Source organism: Anomaloglossus baeobatrachus, chromosome 2, assembly GCF_048569485.1.
Source record: "Anomaloglossus baeobatrachus isolate aAnoBae1 chromosome 2, aAnoBae1.hap1, whole genome shotgun sequence".
NCBI classification, from domain to species: domain Eukaryota; kingdom Metazoa; phylum Chordata; class Amphibia; order Anura; family Aromobatidae; genus Anomaloglossus; species Anomaloglossus baeobatrachus.
In genome coordinates this window covers 671,729,348-671,748,026 of record NC_134354.1, presented here as the reverse complement: position 1 = coordinate 671,748,026, position 18,679 = coordinate 671,729,348, and positions in this window count along the sequence as shown.

Below are 18,679 nucleotides of genomic sequence, written 5' to 3'. Positions count from 1 at the left end.
GAGGTGGCTGAGAGGGCACTTGTTGAACCACTTGAGATCCATTCAAGCATTTTCCTTTTTTGGCCATCATCTACCTTTGTTCCTGTTGTTCGTGTCCGTAAAAAAGGGAGCACATCGGATTGTCCACGGTAAGTAGTAGACATCTTACTTTTGCTGGTAGATGGTCTATCTTCAGCAGATGTTAATGGAGCTTTGCCACCATCCCCACAGACAAACCCTTTTTTTCCTTTTACAACACGCCTCTTCCCCTTTCCACCAGCATCTGTCATTTTGCCACTCATGTTGATTGTGACAAGATTGTGCACTTAAAATGTGGTAGTAAAAATTGAGAGGTGGTGTAGATTGCAGCGGTGGTCTAGCTTTATTAACAGCAGAATAAACAACAATAATTATCCCTGACAATGCAACTACGGCACTTAAACTGGCAGCATAAATTGCTAGTATAATGGCTTAGTAACAATGAGTTTGAGTGTGCAATGCAGGCAGACGTGCTGCAAATATATTTGCAATACTGGGACAATAATGAAGTCCAATAGCCACGTTTAGGATGCCACTAAGTTCACTCAGTGTTTGCTAGTATAATGGCTTAGTAACAATGAGTTTGAGTGTGCAATGCAGGCAGACGTGCTGCAAATATCTTTGCACTAGTGGGACTATACAGAAGTCCAATAGCCACGTTTAGGATGCCACTAAGTTCACTCAGTGTTTGCTAGTATAATGGCTTAGTTACAATGAGTTTGAGTGTGCAGTGCAGGCAGACGTGCTGCAAATATCTTTGCACTAGTGGGACTATACAGAAGTCCAATAGCCACGTTTAGGATGCCACTAAGTTCACTCAGTGTTTGCTAGTATAATGGCTTAGTAACAATGAGTTTGAGTGTGCAATGCAGGCAGATGTGCTGCAAATATCTTTGCACTAGTGGGACAATACAGAAGTCCAATAGCCACGTTTAGGATGCTACTAAGTTCACTCAGTGTTTGCTAGTATAATGGCTTAGTAACAATGAGTTTGATTGTGCAATGCAGGCAGACGTGCTGCAAATATCTTTGCACTACTGGGACTATACAGAAGTCCAATAGCCACGTTTAGGATGCCACTAAGTTCACTCAGTGTTTGCTAGTATAATGGCTTAGTAACAATGAGTTTGAGTGTGCAATGCAGGCAGACGTGCTGCAAATATCTTTGCACTAGTGGGACTATACAGAAGTCCAATAGCCACGTTTAGGATGCCACTAAGTTCACTCAGTGTTTGCTAGCATAATGGCTTAGTTACAATGAGTTTGAGTGTGCAGTGCAGGCAGACGTGCTGCAAATATCTTTGCACTAGTGGGACAATACAGAAGTCCAATAGCCACGTTTAGGATGCCACTAAGTTCACTCAGTGTTTGCTAGTATAATGGCTTAGTAACAATGAGTTTGAGTGTGCAAAGGGCAGGAGGGCACAGTGGCAGGGTTGTGGGGCTCTGGGTAGAGGAAAGGAAGCCTGCCTTTCTATCCCTCCTACTGGGGAAATGCAGCGAGGAAATCCCTGACCTTAGCTACACAGACGCTGTCATCTTGTGTAGCTGTTAAACTCTGTTTTCACGGACCTGTCACCTATGGCTCTGACCCTGCCGGTATGAGCCCTTAAAAGGACTGATAGAAAGTGCTATCCCTATGCTGTACAGCGCTGTGTATGGAGCATACACAGCAGTATCGGCGATAGGAGCTGCGCCAGTGATGACTGACACCAAGGATGCAGAAGGCAGATAATGGCGTGCTGGAGGAAAATGTCCGGTTTTATAATGCAGGGACATGTGACATGGACATCCTATAACACATGCCGTTGCCTCTCTGGCTAAAAGTCCACTTAGCTGTGTGTGTGTCTGGGATTGGCTGACATGCTGGCCCGCCCCACTACACGCGCGCGCTTAGGGAAGGAAGACAAGGAAAAAAAAAAAAATTGGCGATCGCCATTATACATACAGCAGTGATCTGAATGCGCTGTTCCCACACACTATACACTGAAATTTCATAATAGTGTGAGTCACAGAGTGACTTACACTATTACAGCGGAAAGCCAGCTAGGAATTAGCTGGTCTTTTTGCTGCTAGAACCGTTCTCGAACGTATCTAGAACTATCGAGCTTTAGCAAAAAGCTCGAGTTCTAGTTCGATCTATCGATCTAGAACAGCCCCCAAAATCACTCGAGCTGCGAACTGGAGAACCGCGAACCGCGTTCAACTCTAGTTGTGAGCCCAGTGAGGGTCCTAGAGATGGTCACTTTTTTAAATAAATATCCCGACTGGGAGAAGGCGCAGTTGTTAGAGGAGGATTTTCATTAAGGTTTTATGATTCGTGCTCCACATGTAGTCCCATTTTTATTAAAAGTGTTGAAGTCTGCTTATTAGCAACCCCTGGTGGTGGAGAAAAAGATTAAGCAACAGGTTGATTGCGGTCGTATAGCGGGTCCTTTTGAATCCACCCCTGTTACTTAATGTAGTGATTTCGCCTTTGGGGGTGGTGCCGAAAAAGGAGCCGAATAAATTTTGGCTCACACAACATTTAGCTTTTCCAAAAGGCTGTTCGATTAACAATTGTATTGACCCTGCTCTTTGCTCCATGGTGTATACATCTTTTGATGCGGCTCTGCAGTAGGCTCGATTTTATGGAAAAAGGGCATTTTTAGCCATGACAGACATCGAGTCGAACTTTCGGCTGGTGCCAGTCCACCCCAATAGTTTACGTTTGTTGAGATGTTTTTGGGACAATGCTTCTGGGTGTTTGCCAATGGGATGCTCGATCTCATGTTCTTTGTTTGAAGCATTTCGTTTGTTTTTAGAATGAGTGGTATGTGTCGTAGCTGGCATATATCATTCGTGATCCACTACTTGGATGACTTTTTATCGGGTCGCCTGGTTCCAAGTTTGTCTGTTGTTACTAGGGTCAATGGAAGGGGGTATCCGGTTGATTAGGGGTCCTTTGGTTCAAGAAAAGACAGAGTGTCCCTTGACTTGCATTAGTTTTTTAGATATTGCCATTGATACCATACGGATGGAGTTCAGGTTGATGGTAGTACTGTGTTCAGATGTTAGTAAGGCATAGTGTGTGAAGAAAATTCAGTTGAAAGATCTGAAGTCTTTGTTGGGGAAGATTAACTTTGCTTGTAGGATTATGCCAATGGGGCGAGTTTTTTCACGGCATTTAGCTGCATCTATGGCAGAGGTGCCTTCCGCTCGGCATTATATTTGTCTAACCAGTGATCTCAAAGATGACTTGTTGGTGTGGGAAAGTGTGACGGGGTCCTTCTCCCATATCACACAATCAACAGAGCGAGAGATTGCGGTACAATCCAAAGAGCATTTATTCCAAGCAAATCAAATGGTCCATAACATAATCCACAAAACAGAGGGTAAAAATAGTCCCGAAATATGAATATAATCCAATAAGCGATAAATGTCCTGGTCTCTCTGAGAAATGCCAGCTTCTCCCAGAGGTTCAATCTTTCTCCCTTCAAGTTCTCCAACAGACTCCCTGAATCTCCCAGGTAAGTAGAGAGTTTACAGTAGGTGGACTCTAGGTCCACCTCCTCCCACACCCAGGGACGGAAGCGCCTCAAGAGGCTATAACCTTGCACTATAGGGGGTGATTACTTACAAACAATACAATTTACACAGAAGCAGTACAAATAATGGACAGTGAACCAAGCTTAAAATAGGAATCTGTACAGCAAGATATACCTCCCCCATATCCCACCATCACAACCTCTCCCTCCTTCTGAATAAATGAGCATGCCATGAGGTCTACACAGACCTCTGGCCATCTCACTTAAGTCCATGTTGCTCAGCTGTGGACAGTCTATCAGCATTTTGGTATTGGCTTGCACGCTTGTATTGGATGGAGAAGCTGTAGATTGTCACTTGTACAGCATTAGGGTTGGAAGGACAAGCTTCTATTTGTGTCCTCCTTCACTCATACTGTGTTTCCTGCACCCACAATTCGGCATTGTAGATCTCCCACATCATTTCCTAGGAAAATATCTGCAGGCAGGCCGCTCATCACCCCAACCACATATTGCTTGACCCCAAAGCCAAAGTCCAGATCTACAGTCGCCTTTGGGATATTCCTCCTTTGTCCTCCAGCCAATTCAATAACAATCCCTGGTCCATGATGTATCGCCTCTTGCCGAACCACTCGGGGATTAGCTATTGTGAGAAATGCCCCGGAGTCACAAAATCCACTGACTCTCTTACCATCCAGCATAATCTCCTGTAAATGCTTCCTTTGATGGTAGTTCGGCTGTAGAGAATGAACAGGTCAATTTGGTGCAAGGTCATTTCTCAATCGACCAGCAGGGCAAGTTTTTTGCAAATGCCCAGGTTGCCCACATCGATAACATCTCTTCTGCGTCGTGCTCCTTCCTATGTGCATTCTGGAGAAGGCAGTAGGAGAACATGGTGACAAAGGCCGGAGGCCATACACTCCAACAGGGGCATCTATGGTGTAGGGGTCAGCGATACACTCCGTTGGAGGTGGTGGTAATGTGACGCCCCTGAACTATTCAGGGCATCACAGAGAACTGCACCACTCTTTATCCTTAGGTGCAGGGCCCGCCCTCCTTGGTTCCCGAGTCCAAATTCATGGTTCCGCCTCTATCAGCATAACATCCTAGTCATCCAGACACCACAGCTGCTAGGCACACCAATGGGCAGGTTCCAGCTGGGAAAGGAACCGCCCACCTATTAGTAAGACAGGCTGGTGGGAGGAGTCAGACAGTTGGCAGTAACGGTAAAAGTGGGAAGACCTAGAGAGTAGGAGCTCCCTGAGGAGAGTCTGGCTAGGTCGCAGACAGTGGCCTGGGCCCGAGGAGACGGAGACCCAGTCGAGGAGGACTGGAGGACAGGGCAGGACGGGTCAAGAGGACCGTCGACCATTGGATCCACAGTAACTGGGGCTGAGCACACAGTGGGGGACAGGTTCCTAGATCGGTAAGTAGCTTCAGGCAGCCCGGTAATTGACCTGCAGTGAAATAGTAACTTAAAGTGTTATTTCCACATGGCCCTAACAATCGACAGCATCAGCACACCGCGGAGGATAGGGCATCCCAAGCCAGCAGCCCACTGAAATCCTACATGCCCGCTGTTGATGGCAAGGTTCCTAGATATACAGAGGAACGGGACCCGGATGGCTCCAGGCCTATGGGTCACAAGAGACAGTAAACAGATTTGTGCATGGAGGCAGGCTACAGACCACTATTCAGAACCAGGAGTGAGGGCTTGTGGAATGAGCTGTTACAGGGTTGGTTGGTTGTAAGCTTAGGAGTTTGAAAGACATCACAAACAATTTCCAGGTGAGTCAGGAGCTAAAAGGTTTTTGGAGGGGGCTTACAGGAATGGATACATGTAGACCATGTTCATTCAAGCTTTTGGAGGAAGTGGGTACTAGGCTTCAGCACATGTGTTTTTTCAGGAGATGCTTCTTTTTTTTTTTTCATGGGGCTTTTTTGGGGCCATGAGGGTCAGGGAGCTTTTATCGCCATCTTCAGTAACAGGGGGGGATTAGGTCAGGACATGGTAGTTCGTGGCAAGTCAGTCACGTTTTGGGTATGGAGATCAAAAACAGAACAGATGGGAAAGGGATAAAGGGTGAGATTTGGTGCCTTAAAAGGATCCACAATGTGTCCGATGGAGTGTTTTAGACATTTTGAGTTGGGGGTGGAATGTTCAGACCTTTTATTTAAGCATAGCAAAGATTTCTTTTTGTCATAGCACCAATTTGTGGCAGTTTTTAGGAAATGCTTGGAAGGCCTTGGACTTGAGATAGATAGGTTTTCTTCTCATGCGTTTTGAATTGGGACCGCAACAGAGGAGGAAAGATGGGGTCTCCCGGCGGAGGTGGTGCAAAAAATAGGTAGGTGGGAAGTTCGAAGATGTAGGTTTTATGTATGTCTACATTTGGAGTAGGGATTGACGGAAGGAGAAACAAGAAGAGAAAGAGGCGATCATAGACACCAGAATAAATAGAATTAATTTATTATTATCTTATTAAATATAAATACAATTTGATCATAATCAGTAATGCAGGTAATGGTAAGAACAAGATAATATGCTTTTCGTAATTATGCTCAAGACAGGATCACATCATAAAAATTATACATGATACATTAGAATAACACCTGTATCAACAGTTTCACGTGCTATGACTGGAAAAAGAATGAGCTAATATTGAATAAGAAAAATTCAAGTGGCCTCCAAAATCACATTTATTCAAAATCCTGTGGAGGAGACGTGTGGCCCCGCAGGTCAGGACCAGCTGTTTCCAGAACGCAGTGAGACATGATCGTGAGAACATGCCCTTAGTGGCAGGATTGCTGTCTAAGTACTGATAGATTTCAGCTGGTGTCATGATTTTCCATGGCTTTTTGCACCTCTCTTTATTCAGGTCTTCAAGGGAACCTATCAGCCCCAATATGCACTCAGAACCACGAGCAGTTCTGGGTGTATATTGCTAATCCCTGCCTAACTGCCCCTGTATATACTAGCATAGATAAAGGAATCTTTAGAAAAAGTATTTCTAAAGATCTTTTATCGTATGGTAATAAGCGAGGGAACTAGTCCCCTAGGTATTAGTTCCCCTGGCTAGTTGGCTCCATTAGTGTGGCGCCCTGGACAAGCCAGGACGTCACAGGTACTGTAACAACAAACCCTACATCCCGGTTAGGAACACCGAAGTCAAACACAAACCCTTGTTTCCTCCCTCCAGGGGCTGATGTCCACACCAGGTGGGGCGGAGTCAGGCGGTTGGCTCCTCCCACCGAGGAGTTCACAGTCCTGGAGGCGGGAAAGAAGGTCAGACAGACAGTGACAAGGAGTGAGGGAAGTAGTAGTAGAGGAGCAGACTGACCATGTCGGGTACGCGGCCCGGGCACCTGACAGCAAGGTTGGCAGACGGTGGTGACCGTCTGCAGGAGAGGCCGATTGACGTACAACCGTAAGGACCGGGGATGGGCGGTGGCCCGCCGGTACCGGATCGGGGGAGCGAAGAGAAGCCAGCACCATCCGGCAGGGCCTACGGACCCCAACCAGGCTAGGAGTCACCGTAAAACCAGTCAAATCCGTCAGCGACGGGAACCTCCGGGGTTTCCCAGCAGTAAAGACCCGACTGAAGGCAACCGTCCAAACCGTGAGGGAGATAAAGCTACCGCCAGAGCTAGAGCTCCCAGGGCCAGAGCCTGCGGGCAAAGGAAGGGCTCCCTTAGTCAACATACCGCTGGGGAGCGGGCTATCAGTGGGAAGCCATTGGGGCCGAGAACAGAACACCGGTGCAGGGAGAGACAGTTACCGCCAACCTACCTGGAGGGACCGCCGCAATCTGTGGGACTCGTCCATCCAGCCGTTTGTTTTACCAGAGACTCTGTGTGCGTTACTGGCTGAGTAAGTACCACCGTGCCGTCTGGCACTGCGCTGCCCCGCGACCCTGCACCCGGCCAGGCCCCACATCCCACCTTCCGACCTCCACCACCGGGCCCCGGGAGCACCAAAACCCCCCCTACCCATGGAGGGGAGAAAACATCTCAGCTGCTCCCTGTCAACGCTCCCGGAATCTCCGTACAGAGCAGCGGTGGTGTCCCAACCTCACCACAAACCGTAGGTGGCGTCACGGACAATATCCCTACACCATATCTCTACACCAAACCACCCCTTTCACTCCGGCCCACCGCTCGAGCCACCGAGCAAGCGAGCAGCAGCAGCCGGACCCGAGCAGTGGGTGAGCGCAGCGCCCACCCCACCCGCGACATTAGCATGTTAGTATGCCCCTGTGGGCGTGCCAAAGGCCTAGTCACACACAACGACTTACCAGCGATCCCTACAAAGATACTTCCTGATAAGGATCGCTAGTAAGTCGCTGGGAGGGCGCTGGTGAGATGTCACACAGTCAGACCTTACCAACGACTCAGTAACGATACAGGTCGCAGTAGCTGTCATTGGGACCCTGTCACACAGTTTCAAACATAGCGATGCGTCCTGCCTAGCCTTTGAAGAAAATGGTCCAGGACATTCAGCAACGACCGGCGACCTCACAGCAGGGACAGGTCGTTCCTGGATGTCACACACAGCGACATCGCTAGCAAGATCGCTGTTGCGTCACAAAAACCGTGACTCAGCAGCGATGTCGCTAGCGATATCGCTTAGTGAGACGTGACCTTAACATGCTATTGAATGTAAACAAAAATGACCGCTGTCGTGGAAACACATATGCAGCTATCATATGGCCGCTGAAGCACGTCCTTGACACATATAATGAATACAAGAAAGCAAAAGGACTTGTTGTGCATATAATAGTCATAGTAAGTCAGAATCACAACCTAAGTTGATGCATATAAAAATTTTTTATTTTTATTGTAGAATATATAAAAACAGGTTGGATTTCCATACTATTCAATATAAATATACAGTATTTAGAAAAAACACAGGGAATCGAGGACAAGGTTGTAGCACATTCACCCAAACATGTATAGTATAACCAGCTAGAGATAAACAGCCCATGGAAATGTAAAGATCATATATCCAAATGGTAAGCCATGGGGATAACAGGGCAAGCTTAGATGGCTGAATATGTGGAGGTTCAGATAATTATAATCACCACTCTCTGGATATAAAGGCAAAGAGACTCCTTATGTCTATTAAATATAAATGGCTATACACATAAGTGCCATACAAAGTTTCAGACAGGACGTCTTTAAGCAAGAGAGAGATATTCAGCCAAGTACTGCTTACCCATGTGTTAGACTAGACTCAGGAAATCATGCAGCGTGTGCCCCTACGCGTCTCGCCTCAAGCTTCATGAGGGGGAAGTGAAAAGGTGAAGATGCCAGTGGGGAGTGCCTGAATGATCAGAGATCTTAAACCAAGCCGTAAGCACTGATTGGTCAAGAGGAATGTCAATCTTGTCCAGATTACGGCGCACGTATCCACCGCCGCCCCCCCAGGTACGTCACTTCCGGCATTCCAGTGATGACGTGAACTGTCAACACTACGGAAGCCTTGCAGAGCGGACCTGGGGGGGAGGAGCGTGGAGGCGTGCGTCCTGGACACACACATCCAATGTGAGTGACAGGAGCGCGGGTGTGCGCATGCGCATTACGCAACACCCGCAGCTCGAGTACATCCTGGACACACACATCCAATGTAAGTGACAGGAGCGTGGGTGTGCGCATGCGCATTACGCAACACCCACAGCTCGAATCATGTATATAAATGCAAAAGGACACTATAAGAGACAGGGAAGTGAAGGGACAAAATTATTATAGAATAGTGAGTAGTGAGATCCATACATAGATTCATCATGGGGAATCACAGTAACGGGTCACCCCCACCTAATCCCTACATGTGTCTACATGTGTACATAAGAACCCATATGGACACATGCATGCGTACGGGAAGGTGCATATGAAATGAAGAACCATATGTTTGGATAAGTGTACACACGCGCACGTCACCCAACATGCATGTGTATAATAAAATCCCTCACTAAAAATGTGGGATGATAGAAAAACTCCCCCAAGCCCCAAACGGTATGATAATGTAACTGGACATGCATGTTGAAGTAGGAAAATTGACTATCTGGCCTCCTACCGTTTGTGAGGAAGACTCGTCCAACTCCTCCAAAATGGAGATCGCTTCCACTTCAGCAGCAGACAGGGAAGATACGTCCAAACTTCTTTTGGCATGTAATTTTTTCAATACTAGCTTCCGGGAGAAGAGGTGCAAGTCCTTAACTACTGTAAAGAAATTAAAGTCATAGTTAGGAGCAAAATTCAAACCAAGACTCAAGACCTCAATCTGAGGTTTAGTCAATATTAAATCGGAGAGATTTATTACCTCAAGATTTCGTCCTTTCGTCTTTTTCTTTTCTACAGTTTGAGGTGGTGTGATAGTACGTTTGACTCCACCCTGATTTAATTGTCTCTTGGATAGTCCAACTAGACCACCAAAGGACGTATGAGGGTCAGGGCGCCTAGATGTCCCTTCTTCCATAGATGACAAAGACGAAAATGACATTGAGCGTGATTTTGAATTTTGCCTCTTCCTAGATTGACCAAAGGACTTCCACCTGTAAACCATGCCGCTCTTTAAATCATCAAGATCCCTCTTATATTTTTTAGTTTTTGCGGCAATGATTTCTTTCTCCCACTTTTGATATTCTTTCTCAAGATCTTCCATTAGCCTGGACATAGCCTCCCCTGAAAGTTGGCCAATGAGATATTCTTGGATGTTATTAATTTCAAGTTCAATCTCAGAAAGTGATTTCAAATTGGCTTGTACCAAAAGGCCCATGTGGCCCCTTGAGCAGGAGTTGGAGAAGTCCTCCCATTTTTTCTTAAAATCTTCATCTTCAATGACGTAGGAGGGGAATACCCTAACCCTTAGGCCCCGTGGAATAAGGCCCCTCTCCAGATACCTCTCGAGAAAGGCCTTATTCCACCATAGCCGGGTTTTGCGGTTGAGCAACTGTTTTAATTTATCAATCACCAGAGAGTGGTGATTATAATTATCTGAACCTCCACATATTCAGCCATCTAAGCTTGCCCTGTTATCCCCATGGCTTACCATTTGGATATATGATCTTTACATTTCCATGGGCTGTTTATCTCTAGCTGTTTATACTATACATGTTTGGGTGAATGTGCTACAACCTTGTCCTCGATTCCCTGTGTTTTTTCTAAATACTGTATATTTATATTGAATAGTATGGAAATCCAACCTGTTTTTATATATTCTACAATAAAAATAAAAATTTTTTATATGCATCAACTTAGGTTGTGATTCTGACTTACTAAGACTATTATATGCACAACAAGTCCTTTTGCTTTCTTGTATTCATGCTATTGAATGTGCAGCATCAAAGGATGATCTCACTCACCTCTCCAGCTGCCATCGCCGCCTGACACTGGATTTTGGCTCAGTGGGCATGACCCTGGAAGTTTGGTCATGCGCACTATGAAGCCGGGTGTACTCCTCCTGGCTTCAAACTAAAGTAGTGCGCATGACCGAAACTCTGGGGTCATGCACACTGAGCCAAAATCCAGAGTCGGATGGCCATGGCAGCGGAGCGGTGAATGAGATCATCCTCTGACACTGCGCATTCAGCAGCATGTTAGCACACCCATGGGGATGTACAAACATGCTAATGAAGCCAACTAGCAAGGGGACCTAACGCCCAGGGGACTAGTCCCCTCGCTCATTAGCATACAGTAAAAGATATTTAGAAATACTTTTTCTAAAGATCTCTTTATTTATGCTAGTGTATACAGGGACGGTTCAGCAGGGATTATCAATATGCACCCAGAACTGCTCTTGGTTCTGGGTGCATATTGGAGCTGACAGGTTCCCTTTCAATACTCTTTCCCTGTATAATTTCTTATTATTACACAACCTAATTTAGGGACATCTATGGTTTGATTTATGTGCCTGTGTAAATTTTATAGTTGTTACGAGCATGTGGTGAGAAATTCATGTCAATAGCACCTTTAAAAATATATTTGCTTAGAAAATTGGCAATATTCAATACTTATTTCACCCAATATATATATACAGTGGTGTGAAAAAGTATTTGCCCCTTCCTGATTTCTTATTCTTATCCATGTATGTCACACTTAAATGTTTCAGATCACCAAACAAATTTAAGTACTAGACAAAGATAACACAAGTAAACATAATGCACTTTACAAATTAACGTCTTTTATTATTAAGGAAAAAAATAAATCCAGGCCTTGTGTGAAACAGTGATTGCCCCCCTTAAAGGGAACCTGTCATCAGAAATTTAGCTTGAAACCTAAAAGTTTCCCCCTCTGCAGCTCCTGGGCTGCATTCTAGCAAGGTTCCTGTACTTTTTGTGGCCCTTTTAAACCAAATTAAATACTTTATAAACTTGTACCTTTTGCTATGTAAATTTTGTAAATCGTCCATGGGGGCGGGCTCTCTGCTGACCGTTGCTGTTCCTCCAGCACATTGACGCCGTCCCCCCACGCTCCATTTCATCCATCAGGACGCCACCCACTGCGCCCGAGGTGCAGGATCGCTGGTGGCGTGTGTCACAAGCACGAGATTATGGGCGGCGCTGTGATTGCATCGCAAGTGCCCGCCCATAATCTCGTCGACGCGCTTTCCCCCACTGCCTCCAGCGTTCTGCGCAAGCACTCGCCGGCCAAATGACCTGACGTCACCTCCTTCCCATCTTACCCTGCAGCAGGGCAAGATGGGAAAGAGGTGACGTCGGGTCATCTGGCCAGCAAGCGCTTGCGCAGAACGCTGGAGGAAGTGGGGAAAGTGCGGTCACGAGGTTATGGGCGGCACTTGCTGATGACACTCACAGCGCCGCCCATAACCTCGTGCCTGCGCAAAACGTCACCAGCGGTCACACGTGCACACAGTGCACAGTCCCGCTACAGTCGCACAGTGCATGCGCGGGACCACGGGCGCCCAGGGGCGGCGTCCTGAGATATGAAATTCAGCGTTGGGGGGCGGCGTAAATCTGCTGGAGGAACAGCAACGGTCAGCAGAGAGCCCGCCCCCATGGACGATTTACAAAATTTACATAGCAAAAGGTACAAGTTTATAAAGTATTTAATTTGGTTTAAAGGGGGCCACAAAAAGTACTGGAACCTTGCTAGAATGCAGCCCAGGAGCTGCAGAGGGGGGAACTTTTAGGTTTAAAGCAAAATTTCTGATGACAGGTTCCCTTTAAAACATAAATTAACTGTGGTTAATCACAACTTTGGGAAGCTGAGTTCAATTTCCCTAAGCCTGATTACTGTCACTCCTGTTCTCAATCAAGAAATCACTTAAATAGGAACTATGTGACAAATTGAAGCAGACCAAAAGATCCTCAAAATCTACCCATCATGGCGCGATTCAAACAAATTCAGGAACAAATGAGAAACAAAGTAATTGAGATCTATCCTTCTGAAAAGGTTCTAAAGCCATTTCTAAAGCTTTGGGGCTCCAGCAAATCACAGTGATTATCCACAAACAGAGAAAACATGGAACAGTGGTGAACCTTCCCAAGAGTGGCTAGAAGAGTAAAATTATCCTAAGAACACAGTCAAAAGTCATCCAAAAGAACTCATCAAAAGTCATCCAAAGAACTGCAGCCCTCGCTTACCTCAGTTAAGGTCAGTGTTCATGACTCTACCATAAGAAAGAGATTGGACAAAAATGGGCTATATGGCTCAGTTCCAAGATGAAAACCACTGCTAAGCAAAAAGAACATAAAGGCTCTTTTCAGTTTTGCAAGAAAACATCTTGATGATCCCCAAGACTTTTGGGAGAATACTCTGTGGACTGATGAGACAAAAGTTGAACTTTTTGGAAGGTGGATGTCCCTTTAAATCTGGTTGTCATGGTGTGGACTATCAGAGAGTCCTGCGTGAGCCAAAAAACACAACTATGGGAGGAACTCCACGACAGACAAGGAGAACACTTTAACAACAGAGGCCCCTAGGACTAGTGAGAGGGAAGATAGACACCTCCTCCACTTACCTGCTGCTGTACCCTGGACTCCTAGCCAGTCCCTTTACAGGTTCCTCACCTGCCACCAAGCAGGACCCTGAAGCCCTGAGAGACCCTACACTAGTCCCTGGCTAGAGAGTAGGCAGATGATGGACACTAGCCCCACTGCTGCACTAAAACAACACACCGAGGAAGGAAGACAGACAGGGGGAAAACACTACTGCTGCAGTCAGCACAAATACTGCAGCCACCACAGCAGCTTCAGAGGGTTTCAGCAGCTCCTTCTACCTTCAAGACCTTCATCCAAATGGCAAAGAGAATAACTGGCACACTCTGCTGGTAGCAGGGGATATATAAAGGGACTGGGAGTGGTCCCAAACCGGAAACACCTGGGCTGGTAACTAGCCTGCTTGATGGCAAGGAATACTGGCATTAATCCTACGACTGTCAAAGGAAAGGAAACACGTTTAATATTGAGAGTCAAGAATGGAACTGACTCTTAACTCCTGAATCTCTCACTTAATCTGTCTCATAATGCTGAGAGACAGCTGTGACACTGGTGTAGAAGTGATACAGCATTTCAGAAAAGGAAAATCATGCCAACAGTAAAATGTGGTGGTGGTGTGATGTTCTGGGACTGTTTTGCTGCTTCATCACTTGGAAGACTTGCTGTGTTCATGCTCGAAAACTCTCCAATGTGGCTGAGTTACAACAATTCTTCAAAGATGAATGGGCCAAAATTCCTGAAGAGCATGGTAAAACACTCATACCCAGTTATCACAAACAATCGATTGTAGTTGTTGCTGCTAAGGGTGGTCCAACCAGTTATTAGGTTTAGGGGCAATCACTTTTACACACAGGACCCTGTAGGTTTGGATTTCTTTTTCCATTAATAAAAAAGACCCATCATTTATAAACTGTGTTTTGTGTTTACATGTGCTATGTTTGTCTAAAATTGACATGCGTTTGGTGAAATTAAACATTTATAATGTGACAAATAAGCAAAAGAATCATAAATCAGGAAGGGGCAAGAACTTTCATCTTCAACTTGCCTAACTGTACACAATAACAGTAATTTTGACCAGGACTGCCCAAACTTTACACGCCACTGTAAGATTTTAATCAACATCTCACTAAATATAAGAACAAATTCAGAAATTTTGAAAGCTTTGACAACATTGAGTTTCACAGAACATTTATTAACCTATAGCATGAAAGTAAGGTTAATATAACTTTCATTACAAAATCTCCAGTTTTACTCAAATTAGATGCAAAAATTAATGCATTCACATAAAAACTACTATATCTAGTATTTTGTGTGAGTGCCATGACTTTTAAGACTTTTAAGGACTGCACCAAGTCTTTTAGGTATGGAATGAACAGGTTGGCAGCATATTGCAACTTCTATCTTTTTCCATTCTTTAAGAACAACCTCTTTTAAAGAGGATCTCTCAGCAGATTAATGCTACCTCATCTGAGAGCAGCATGATGTAGGCAAAGAGGCCTTGAGTTCAACTGTGCAACACTTACATTACTGTGTGCAGCCGTTTTGACACTAGCCAAGATTTTACATTTTGTATGTAGCAGTGCTGGGGGAGCTGCCTCCGCCCACACCAGGCTTTCAGTGTACATTTCCATAGACAAGAAGCTGCTAATCACAAAAGGGGGCGAAGTGGGATTAGAGCTCATGAGCTGCTGAGACCCACTAATCATAAAGATAAGAGGCATTAACTAAAGGCCACGTCTCACTAAGCGACATCGCTAGCAACATCGCTGCAGAGTCACGGTTTTTGTGACGCAACAGCGATCTTGCTAACGATGTTGCTGTGTGTGACATCCAGCAACGACCTGGCCCCTGCTGTGAGGTCGCCGGCCGTTGCTGAATGTCCTGGACCATTTTTTGGTTGTTGCTCTCCCGCTGTGAAGCACACATCGCTGTGTGTGACAGCGAGAGAGCAACGGTCTGAATGTGCAGAGAGCAGGGAGACGGCTTCTGCGGACACTGGTAACCAACGTAAATATCGGGTAAGCAAGCAAAGTGCTCTGCTTGGTTACCCAATATTTACCTTAGTTACCAGCGTCCGCAGCTTTTAGAAGCTGGCTCCCTGCTCCCTGCACACGTAGCCAAGGTACACATCAGGTAACTATAACGATTGGCTTTATTTCTCACTTTAAGCACCATCAACATCCTCCAGAAATATAAGCCGGATACTTGTATAATTTTTCCTTTAAATAATGCATCTAGGACCTTCAACTTCTTGAACTTGCTAATGAGTCCACTAATACAACATGTGGTGTGGTAAAGACTTCCATAATCTCACTGCACTTACGGTAATGAATTTTTGTCCATGATAGTGAAACCATTTTTTCCTTAAGGCTATGTGCCCACGGGGACAGTGTCCTGCGGTTATATCCGCAGGACATTCCGCAGGTGCTCCCAGGAAACAACACCACAACTTTGTCTGTTTCCATGCTGTGGTTTATTTGCGGAATGTCCTGCGGATATGGTGCGGGCATTCTGCATTGAGGATACAGTACCATGGCTTCGGCACTGCATCCTCAATGCAGATCAAGTGCTGCAGTGATCGGGGGAGTTCATACTTACCTCCATCATGCAGCACCTCGCTTTCCGGCAGCCGAGTCACTCTCTCAGCGTCTGCAGGAGAAGGTGGGCGGGCCTGAACTACCTCTGGCTGTCACATGACCAGAGCTCGTGCAGGCTCCACCCACCTCTTCCTTCCTGTACCTGGATTCACCGCGCTCCTGTACAGCGGACGGAGAAAGTGACTCGGGTGAGGCAGGTAAGTATATGGGACCCTGCGGAGAAATCCGCAACAATAATTGACATGCTGCAGATTTTTCCGCACGAAAATCCGCACGATTTCCGCTGCGGAAAAATCCGCAGCGTGTGCACAGCATTTCCCAAATGCCATAGAAATGGCTGGGGAGTAGCTGTGCTGCAGATTTCTGGAAAATTTGCGGCTTTTCCGCGAGAAATCCACGGCAAAATCCACACATTTTCCGCAGCGTGGGCACATAGCTTAATACAATCATGCTATTGTTGGTTCTACATTTTTTAACACTAAAGCTGCCTGTTAAATAAAAGTAGTTTAGCTTTAATGAAAAGCCAGCTCAAGTGATTTTTCTCAAAATATCAACTTTTTACCTACCTATAGGATAGGAGATAACTTACGCTATGGTGTGAACACTGGGATCTCCAGCAATTCTGAAAATCAGGCTTTTACAGATCCCCATCTGAATTGAGCTGAGGTCAAGTGTAGGCACCTCCATGTCATTACAAATTACCAAAAATTGCCAAAACAACAAGGGTTAAATAAATAGTATACGTAAAGGTATAATAAACCCAAGCTAGATAGTCAAAACGGCAGAAAATAAATCCACCAAGGTTAAAAGTACATTCAATTGAAACACCAAAAGGAAATCAAAGCGTATAGCCAAGATAATATATACATTTTATATAGATAAATTTTATATAGATTAAAAAAGGCAAGGTACAAGAATAGTGAATGAAGAGGCAACAAAGCACAGCAAGAAAGGAGATGAAAAATACAGCCACACAGGAGCTCTAAAAAGCCCCATTCATCTGACACCAGGGGGTGGACTAAGTCAAATACATGTGCAAATCGTATAACCCCTGTTACTGAGGCACAAGGTGACAGTAAGGTGCAGTGATTTAGAGATACAATGATATCAAAAGAGGTATCAGCTAATAAAGCACTTGAGAGTAAAACATACGCAGTGGCATCTCCTCCTGTTGACGCCAAGTTCTCTACGCGTGTTTCGGCTTCAAAGTCTTCATCAGGGGTCTTCCATGTCATTGTATAATGGACTACCAGAAATGGCCCCGTACAGTGTAGAGAATGTTGCACCAAAAAAAATAATATTCTCTTTAAACCTTGTGTAGCCTTGAGTTAAATAAACAGCAGATGCAGAGCACGGATAATGCACATAAAAGTAAACATTACTCATAGCACAGGTGTTCTCTGTTAAGATGAAGGTAGGGCAAACTGAATTCTCACAAAGAATTACAAAGTGCATAAACAATGTGGTATATTCACAATATGCAAAACAAAAGAACATGATCTAAAATAAATTATTTCATCCACAGATTTAGTTTATGTTATGTATGAGCACTGTACTGGGATAGCATTTTTAGCCACAAAGAAGTATTTAAAAGGGTTGTGCACTAATTATTATTTTATTAATCAACTGATAGGGGTTCTTAAAATGTAAAACAAACAGTGTAATATATGTATACTCACATATTGACACAGTAGTAATAAAAGATCACATGATAATTGCACTGTGGACGTGGCATGGTTGATGGGAGACTAAAAGATGATGACTAGAGTTGAGCGCGGTTCGCGGTTCGAGTGATTTTGGGGGCTGTTCTAGATCGAACTCAAACTCGAGCTTTTTGCTAAAAGCTCGACAGTTCGAGTTACGTTCGAGAACGGTTCTAGCAGCAAAAGCAGGGCTTTTTACAGCTACAGTGTGCAGGGAGCCATTGCTGGCAGCCTGCGGTAAGCTGGTAACCAAGATAAACATAGGGTATCCAAGCAAAGCGCTTTGGTTAGTAACCCGATATTTATCCTAGTTATGTGTGCAGGAAGCCGACACTTCCCCGCTCAGCTCGCTCCGCCCCCTCCTGAACGCGGCATGTACACACACACACATTCACACACACTCACACTCACCTGTCCCCAGCCATGCAGTCCACGACACTGACGTCCTCAGCGCCACATGGCCCCGCTAGGCTCCACCCACATCGCACTCTGCCGCCAGCACACAAGGCCCCGCTAGGCTCCACCCACCTGTCACTCTGCACACATGGTCCCGCTAGGCTCTGCCCACCTGACACTGCACACATGGTCCCGCTAGGCTCCGCCTACCTGTCACTCTGCACAATGGTCCCGCTAGGCTCCGCCCACCTGACACTCTGCACACATGGCCCCGCTAGGCTCCGCCCACCTGGCACTCTGCACACATTACCCCACTAGGCTCCGCCCACCTGGCACTCTGCACACATGGTTCTGCTAGGCTCCGCCCACCTGTTACTCTGCACACATAGTCCCGCTAGGCTCCACCCACCTGGTACTCTGCACACATTACCCCACTAGGCTCCGCCCACCTGGCACTCTGCACACATGGTCCCGCTAGGCTCCGC